Below are 8,675 nucleotides of genomic sequence, written 5' to 3'. Positions count from 1 at the left end.
GGAAGGGGTGTATGTGAGGGTTTGGATGGTGGAAAGAGAGGAGAGTTGTTTTATAATTAAATTATAATCTCTATAAAATAATCTGGGTGGATATCTCCATGTTTGTATGACTCATACATTGAACATGCCTCCCAGTTAGCATAGCATGAATAACACTCAAGTCTGTCTCTGGGCTGTAGCTCATAGATCTACATGTGTAGCTCATAACTGCTGGAACCTCTTGTTTCTGGGTGGCTGATCACACTGAAGTGAATAGTGTGGAAACAATCTGCTACGTGGTTGGTCCCACATGAGCCACAGGTGTTCTACAATTCTAAGAATAGTCCTTACATTAGTTAAATCTTCACATCAGGGTGGGCTGTGGTGGCTCACGCCTTTAATCCCAGCACTCGGGAAGCAGAGGCAGGCAGATTTCTGTGAGTTCAAGAACAGCCTTGTCTACAAAGTGAGTCGAGGACAGCAAAGGCTGCACAGAGAAACCGTGTCTGGAAAAAACAAACAAACAAACAAAAAATCTTCATATCAGTGTGTCCATGGCTTAGGATAGCCAAGCAATTCCAGACTCTAATAGCTTTCTTCCTACTGTGATCATTTGTATTTGTTAATTTTCAATAGCACACATCTCTTAGAAACTATCTCCTCCTTAATTTCAACTTCCCCAGACTTTTTTGCTCCAAACAGATTACAATATTTCTAAATCATTTCACTATTTTTTCTTTCTTCCCAACAGATAATAAAATACCAGAGATTAACCTTCTTGAATCTCCATTGCCATAAATGGTACTATATTAGTTTGAATCTTTTGAATTAATTCACCTTCTGACAGCTTCTCAGGATAAAACAGGTGTACATGTCTTCTTTACCTGAATGTCATTTGATGAGTACTAACCCAAATTTTAATGTTCCTCTTTCCATCTGAACTTCACAAACATACTCCTTTCTTATCTGCACTTGGTTTTCTGGGCTTACACCAGAGAAAATTTATATGCAGATAAAAATTTATAATTCCTCCACACAAAACAAAGGAACTTTCTTGTCAAGTCACCTCACAACCACATATTTATTATGATTTCCATAAGATAAATTTTCTTATTGATAAGACAAAAGAACAACATGTGAAAATGAATAGTATTTTACTTTATCTCATAGTTTAAGAGATTTTAATGTGTAGTCTTTGTTTTATTCTATGACAATGGTAATACAGACCTTTAGGGTTCTAGAAGTGTGAAGAAGAATATACTGTATACCTCTATGAACAAGTAATCTGTAAATAAAAGAGGAAATAAAGTAATAACCAATGTCTTCAAAAGACACACTCTCAGATTCAATGTTACCTCCTAGCCTACTCTTCATAAAAATTTCAGAACTTCCAAACAATACAGCTAGTAGCCAAGATTTTGTCAGTTCCCTTTGACAGTAATTATATATCTAAGACAATAACATATAAGAATTGATAACTTTTACATATCATACGTATTTAGAATGTAGCATTTATAATAATTTATACCTGGGTCCCATATGTGTTAAACAGAAAAGGATATACAGGTGACATAGACTAATAACAAAGCAGTTTCAAACTCTTAAAGTTATTAATAGGTTGTTTATGTTATAGTGATTTTTTTTTTTGGACAATTTTAGCCGACCTGGATTAATCTTTAAGAAGGAAGCTCAGTTGAGAAAATGCATATTTAAAACTGGCCTGAAGGCAAGTCTGTGGTGCATTTCATTGATTGCTAATTTATGTGAAAAAGCCCATCCCATTTTGGGCAGTGCTCTTCCTATGTAGGTGGTTCATGGTTGTACAAAAAAGAAAACTAAGTGGGAAATGGAGAGTAAGCCAGTATGCACCGTTCCTTCAAATCTTCTCTTTCAGTTCCTTGTTTTTGCCTTGGGTTTCTGCGTTGGATTCTTTCAATGATTAAGTTATAAGATCACACAAACCCTTTCTTCCCCAAATTGCTTTTGGGCATGGTTTTTTATCACAGCATTAAATAGTAAACTAGGACACATGCAATGCTCAAGCAGACTAGATCATAGATGAGTGCTAAGCTTTAATTAAAAATTTCCTGTTATCCAGGGAACATTCATTCTGCTACAAGTAAGAGTCTTTGAGACAGACTATTAGCATTGACAATGATTAATATGACACCATAAATGATTTAGCAGATGGCAAATATTAAGTAGCTTAACAGCATTTAATTCAATTTTATAAAGGCAAAACCCTCAATACTATTCTATAATGACTTTTCAGTAATTGGATGTGATAACTAATTTAATTTTACCTGTCTTTCAAATTAAACACAAGTGTGAAAACATGGGAACATTTACTGCATTTAAGTATCTCCTGTGATTTTCTGCTTGATCCATTTGTTTCTTGGGAAAAAAAGGAATAATCATTATACTTCTCATAACTTTTCTTTGCTTTCACACTATTGAACCCAAATGTAATAGATCAAAAGAGAATCTTATTTTCTGCTAAATTTCACATGAATTACTAGAGGAAATTGTTAGAACAGTATCTCACTTTGTAGGATGTTGATTTATACCTGTGGGGCATAATTATTTTTTAGAGTGTGAACTTATAAAAAATACTGCTGCACATTTAAAACCAATATTTGTGGTTTAAAAATTTCAGGTATTATTATGTGGTTGTGCGCTCATGAGCATGTGTATGAAACACACAAATATCTGTATATGTAAATCATTACAAAACTGGGCATATAAGCAACAATAATTTACATAAATTTCCTTCTTTCTTTCTTTTTTAAACACGGTCTTTCACTGTGTAGCCTGGGCTGTCCTGGACTAGTTTTTTTAGGCCAGGTTGGCCTCGAACTCACAGAGATCTTCCTGCCTCTGCATCCCTGAGTGCTGGGATTACAGGCATGCATCACCATCCCTGGATTGTAACAGTGATCTTGTTTTTGTTTTTTTGTTTTTTTGTTTTTGCTTCTACCACATCTGTTAGAGTTGTTCAAATATATATTTTGATATACTTGCTCATTTTCTTTTAGATCATGCCCACAACACAATATGAATATTCAGTGTTTTGTTATTTGGTTCTATTCTAGTTGATCTTATACTTACACATGTGTTTGAGATTTTTTCTTTTGGAGCTGCATATTCAGGGATGGCACCCTTAGAATGAAAGTTTCATCCTTTTCATAGTTCTAGTGTATGGTCACCCAATTAATTGCTGTAGTCGGATCTTGAAAGTCCCATGAACTTCCATGTGTTAACATCCTTATCCCCAAAGTATAGTACAGTTTGACATCTTAAGCTATTTACGTGATGGTACCCAAAGAAGGGGAGCTAGAATATTGAGGGTGCCATGTTCAAGAAGACAGAGCTGAGGCTACAGGCCTTTCTTGTTGCTCTTACTACTTGACCATACTGAAGTGAACAACCTACACTGACTGACGTGTGTTCTTAACAAAAATAAAAAAAACAACATGACCTAGTAATTTTAGAATAAAACTTTTGTATCCATAAAATGAACCAAAATATTTTTTTCTTTTGAAATGATGTTATCAGCCATTTTTATTGCCACAACAATAAAGGCCTGGCATCACAGAGACAGTGGTTCCCAGTCTAACCAATGATGCTTAGACTCAGAGTGTCACAGTGTAAGCAGTGCCTAGTTGTGTCTTTCTCTTCCTCTCACCCTTTTTCCCTACATTTATTTTTTGCCTTTCTTCTCATTTGTATATTCTCCTCATTTTAGTGAACATGAGAAAATTTGTGTTTTGATTTTTAGCAATAAGCTAGAAATAATTATACTGAGCTAGGAATAATTATTCTGATTGAAATAATAGAACCAGAAGGACAAATCTTGAACTTTCTCCTGTATGTGGATGCTATCTTTACATTTTAGATATGTGTGCTTTGTTTAGACAACTCAGAGATCATACAGCTGGCAAGGTATCATGAGGAAGGAGGGAATCTTCCAAGAAAGGCACTATAGCATACGGTGTTATAAAGTGATAAAGCAGAAATTAAACTGGGTGGTTTAAAAAGATAGGAGGGCAAGGTTCAAGATAGTATATGGAAGAGATAATTAAGACAACAGAACTTTGGAAAAGTTGTTTGAATGTTTATTAATATAAAAGAGTCCTAAATTATACACATATACATATAAATATATAATGAGCTTAAGTTGGATTAACATACAATAGGAGCAACAACATCCTAATTAGACATTATATGTTACCAAATAAATCATGTAGTACCAGGAATGGGTTAAATACTTTTGAGACCTTGGACAGAAAAAGCACTCAGAGTCCACTTTACATCAATTCTTTATGCTCTTGGTTTGCTACTGGTTACCTTTGACAAGTTGACAGTAAGACAGAATTGCTGAGTATATCAAATACCTAGGCCACAGAACATAGGACATCCAGCTGATTAAAAAGAAAAACTGGATGCTTCATCACTACTGTTATGTTCATATGGATAGAAGTTGCTACACATATTAACAAAGGAAAAAGGAATTTATCAACCTCACGTAGACATCTATGCAATTATGTGCAGAGAACATATTCTATTATATTTAATGTTAGAATCAAATATACATGTGGTAAAATTCAGACATTATAAAATTTCAGAACAATTTAGGTATGAAAAGAAGTAAATATCAATGCATTATTAGAACTCCAAATCAAATTTGTTAAGATTTACTGTAGCACAACATCTGCTAAATCTCTTGGACAAAGTAAACATATTTCAGTACTAATATAATAAGTCTTATTATTGTTTTATATTATTTTTATTATTATTATTTTAAATTTACATTAATTTTTACACACATATACAATAAGCTACATATGGAAAGAAGAACCATGACCCTATAAGGAATTATATAAATGTTACATTCTTATGGTTTTGGCTACTTATATTTGACAACCTTGAAGAAAACATCTTTCCTATCTTGGTGGGTCTAAAATTCTGAATGTAAGTCAAATATATTTATAAAATACATTTTGATTACATTTTCTCCTCCTTCAGATTATACCAGATTCTCCCCCCTTCCTTATGCACCAAAAGAAACATAAATGGATACTGACACACACATATATATGCCCACACAGATAGCCAAAATAACAACAACAACAATAACAACAAAGCAAAAACAAAAAACCTTGACTTCAACTTAGGTTTGTCATCTACTGCTAGGCAAGGTGCCCAAACTTAAATGTAATTTGCCCAGTGAGAGTCCTTTATTTCCTTTAGAGGAAACACTCTCGCCCTTTGCAAGCACTGATCAATTGTCTGTAGGTTCTGGGTAGTGATGGGAGCTTGCCTCTCCTTTCCTATCAGTACTGAGACCTCATGTAGGTTAGACCTGTATAGGCCCTGTCCCTGCTGCCATGGTGTCTCTGAGTTCATATAGGCACAAGTTGTTTCATGTCTAGAAAGGTTTTCTTTGTCTAGTGCCTTTTACAATCTTTCCACCTCTTCCTCAGAGTTCCATGAGTACTGAAGAGAGGTATTTAATAGAGACATCTAATTTTGGATTGGGTACTCCATATGTCACATCCTCTGCACAATGGCTAGTTGTGAGTCTCCATATTTGTTCCACTCTACTACAAGAGGAAGCTGCTTTAATGATGGATGAGTGAGATCCTGACCTATGAATATAGCAGAACGTCACTAGGAGTCATTTTATTGCAACAATCCTTTATCATGTTCTCTGATCAGTAGGATTAATATGGTGAAAATGGCTATCCTTCCAAAGGCAATCTACAGATTCAACAGACTCTCCCTCAAAATTTCCAACACACTTCTTAACAGAAATAAAAAGATAATGTTTATCTTCCTACAGAAACACAAAACAACCAATGCAAAATAATAGAAGAGATGCTAGATACCTCACCATCCTGAATCTCAAATTGTATTACAGAGCTATAATACTCAAAAGGATAACGTAGACATAAAACATATATTGGTCAATGGAATCTGTTTGAGAATCTAGGAATAACTTCACATATCTATGGACAAGTAATTTTTGATAAAGAAAGCAGAAGCACACACTGGAGGGGAAAAAAACCAGCCTCTTCAACAAAGGGCGCTGGTGAAACTGCATGTCTTCATGTAAATGAGTCCACATAAAAGCATTCTTATCACGTCCACAAAATTCAACTACAATGGATCCATGACCTGAATTTAAGGGCATATTTGCTGAACCTGATAAAAATGAAAGTGGAAAATAGGCTTTTTGCATTCTTACACACACACACACACACACACACACACACACACACACACACACACACACATACACACACATCTTTCTAGGAGGTATTGTGTTTGGATCTGTGCTGAGTGGGTCTTGACCAGGAGTGGAAATGCTATGTCTATTGAAATTGAGTCTTCTGATATGATTTGAGAATGGTTTACATCCAGCATTGGTCGCCCTACAGAAAGAAACTACTATCTCTCTGAGTACTGTGGATAGTACTGAAAATTCCATGACTAATATTAATAGTGGCCATTGGGAAACTGTTTTACAAGCCTTACAGTCTCTGAAATTGCCAGACAAAACCCTTATTGATCTCTACGAATGTGTTCTGGAATTGATGGAGCTTTGTGAACTATGTGTTGCCAGGTCACTTCTGAGACAAACAGATCCCCATGATTATTTCAAAGCAAACACAACCAGAGTGTTCCTCTGGAAAACCTCTTCTCCAGGTCTTACTTTGACCCTTGTGAGGCATATTCAGGTGGAAGTAGCAAAGACAAAAGAAGAGTAGCAACTGCCCCAGCTATGGCTAGGTAAGTCACTATGGTGCTTACTTCTCCTCTCATGGCCTTGCTGAGACAGGCACTGAAGTGGCAGCAGCACCAGATATTGCTTCCTCCTGGTATGGCCGTAGATCTGTCTTGAGGCAAAGCAGCTGCCAGAGATGTGGAAGAACTGAGCAGGCATACTAAGTTTGGTCAGAAATCCCACAGGGAATGTGTGCTCATTTCTCTCCAGATGCTCAGTCTTTGGTCACTGGCTCTGAGGATGGATTTATTGAAGTGTGAAACTTTACTACTGGAAAAATCATGAAGGATCTTAAGTACCAGGCCCAGGGTAACTTCAGGATGATGGATGATGCTGTCCTTTTATGTATGTTTCATCAGAGATACTGAACTGTAAGCAACTGGAGCCCAAGTTGAGAAGATCAAGATGGTGAAGACTCAGAGTGGACAGTGTTTGAGAAGATGGAAAAGGACACTTAGTAAAGGGATCACCTGTCTAAGCTTTTCTAAGGATAGCATTCGGATACTCAGTTTTGACCAGATAAAAAAATCCATGGTTTAAAATCTGGAAAAACTGAAGGAATTTGGAGGCCATTCTGCCTTTATTAATGAGGCAATGCATACACATGATGGACATTACATTATCAGTGTATTCACTTATAGCATTGTGAAGATTTGGAATATTAATACCACTGAATATTCAAATACATTTAAATCCCTGGGCAGTATTGAAGTGACAGATATTACTCTCGAAAGCATGATTCTGCTTCCTAAAAACCCAGAGCACTTTGTTGTGTGCTACCAATCAAAACTCAGTGGTCATCACAAGTATACAGGGGCAGATTGTCAGAAGTTCAGTTTTGGTAAAAGAGAGGGTGATGTCATTTTTGTGCCCTCTTCCACCTCGGTGAATGGATCTACTGTGTTGGGGAGGACTTTGTGCGCTCCTGCTTCAGCACAGTCACTGGCAAGCTGGAGAGGACTCTTATGGTTCATGAGAAGGATGTGATTGGAAATGCACAGCACCAGCACCAGAACTTGATTTGCACCTACTGTGCAGATGGACTCCTGGAATTCTGAAAACCATTAGTCAGCTTGCCAGTGCAGCCAGGAAGCATGCACTTAAGGGGAGACATGTTCATGTGTTATTTTACTTTTCATGTCTACCTTTGTAACCAAAGGTATTGTCTGAATGAGCCTCAAGAATAATTTTCTGGAAACTTGTGTATAAGATGCAGTTACCTTTTAAAGCCTTTTAAAGGCATTACTTTCTCTGCTTTTTACTGGGGTGGTCATTTAATGTTTTCATTAATCCTCTACCAAAAGATGTGGAATACTGATATTTCTGGAAGGAAATTTTCTTTATTTGAAATGAAAATTAAAACCTGCATCCTAGTGTATAACTTGTAAATAAGTTAATGAGCCGTATTCAGTAGCTGTGAGGTTTTTTTAAAAAAATGTAATAACCATATACCTTTCTGAAAAAAAAAACTTTTGGAACAGAACAATGATATTCCAGGAACTAGATAGAAGAATTAACAAACATGATTTCTTTTTCAAATGGAAAAGTTTCTGTATGGCAAATGTCACCACCAACACATAAAGCAGCAGGCTAGAGAAAGGCAAATGATTTTAAAATACTACCATCTAATGCAATGCTAATATTTAAAATATGTAAAGAACTAAGAAAAGTGAGCATCAAGAAAACAAATAACAGAGTTCAAAATGGGGAACAGATCTAAACGGAGCTTTTTCAAGAGGAAACTCAAATGTCTGTGAGACACTTGAAGACATGTCCAACATCCTTAGTCAAATGCAAATTGAAACTATATTCAAATTTCATTTTACATCAGTCAAAATAGCCTAGATTTACGAAGAGAATGTCAGCTCATTCTGATGAGGAAGGTGGGTAATGGGAAGATTAGTGCACT

At 35.9% G+C, this 8,675-nt stretch overlaps 1 pseudogene across 1 annotated transcript; it reads left to right on the top strand.

Annotated features, from left to right (window-relative positions):
- The first annotated feature begins 6,349 nt into the window (after positions 1 to 6,349).
- Positions 6,350 to 7,824, top strand: LOC311589546 (WD40 repeat-containing protein SMU1-like; annotated as a pseudogene). Its single transcript has one exon. The product of its transcript is annotated as a WD40 repeat-containing protein SMU1-like (transcript).
- Positions 7,825 to 8,675: the final 851 nt, after the last annotated feature.

Source organism: Acomys minous (genome assembly GCF_964271855.1).
Source record: "Acomys minous genome assembly, chromosome: 18".
Taxonomy (NCBI): domain Eukaryota; kingdom Metazoa; phylum Chordata; class Mammalia; order Rodentia; family Muridae; genus Acomys; species Acomys minous.
The sequence above is the reverse complement of the archived record's forward strand: the minus strand, read 5'-3'. Positions and strand labels throughout refer to the sequence as shown.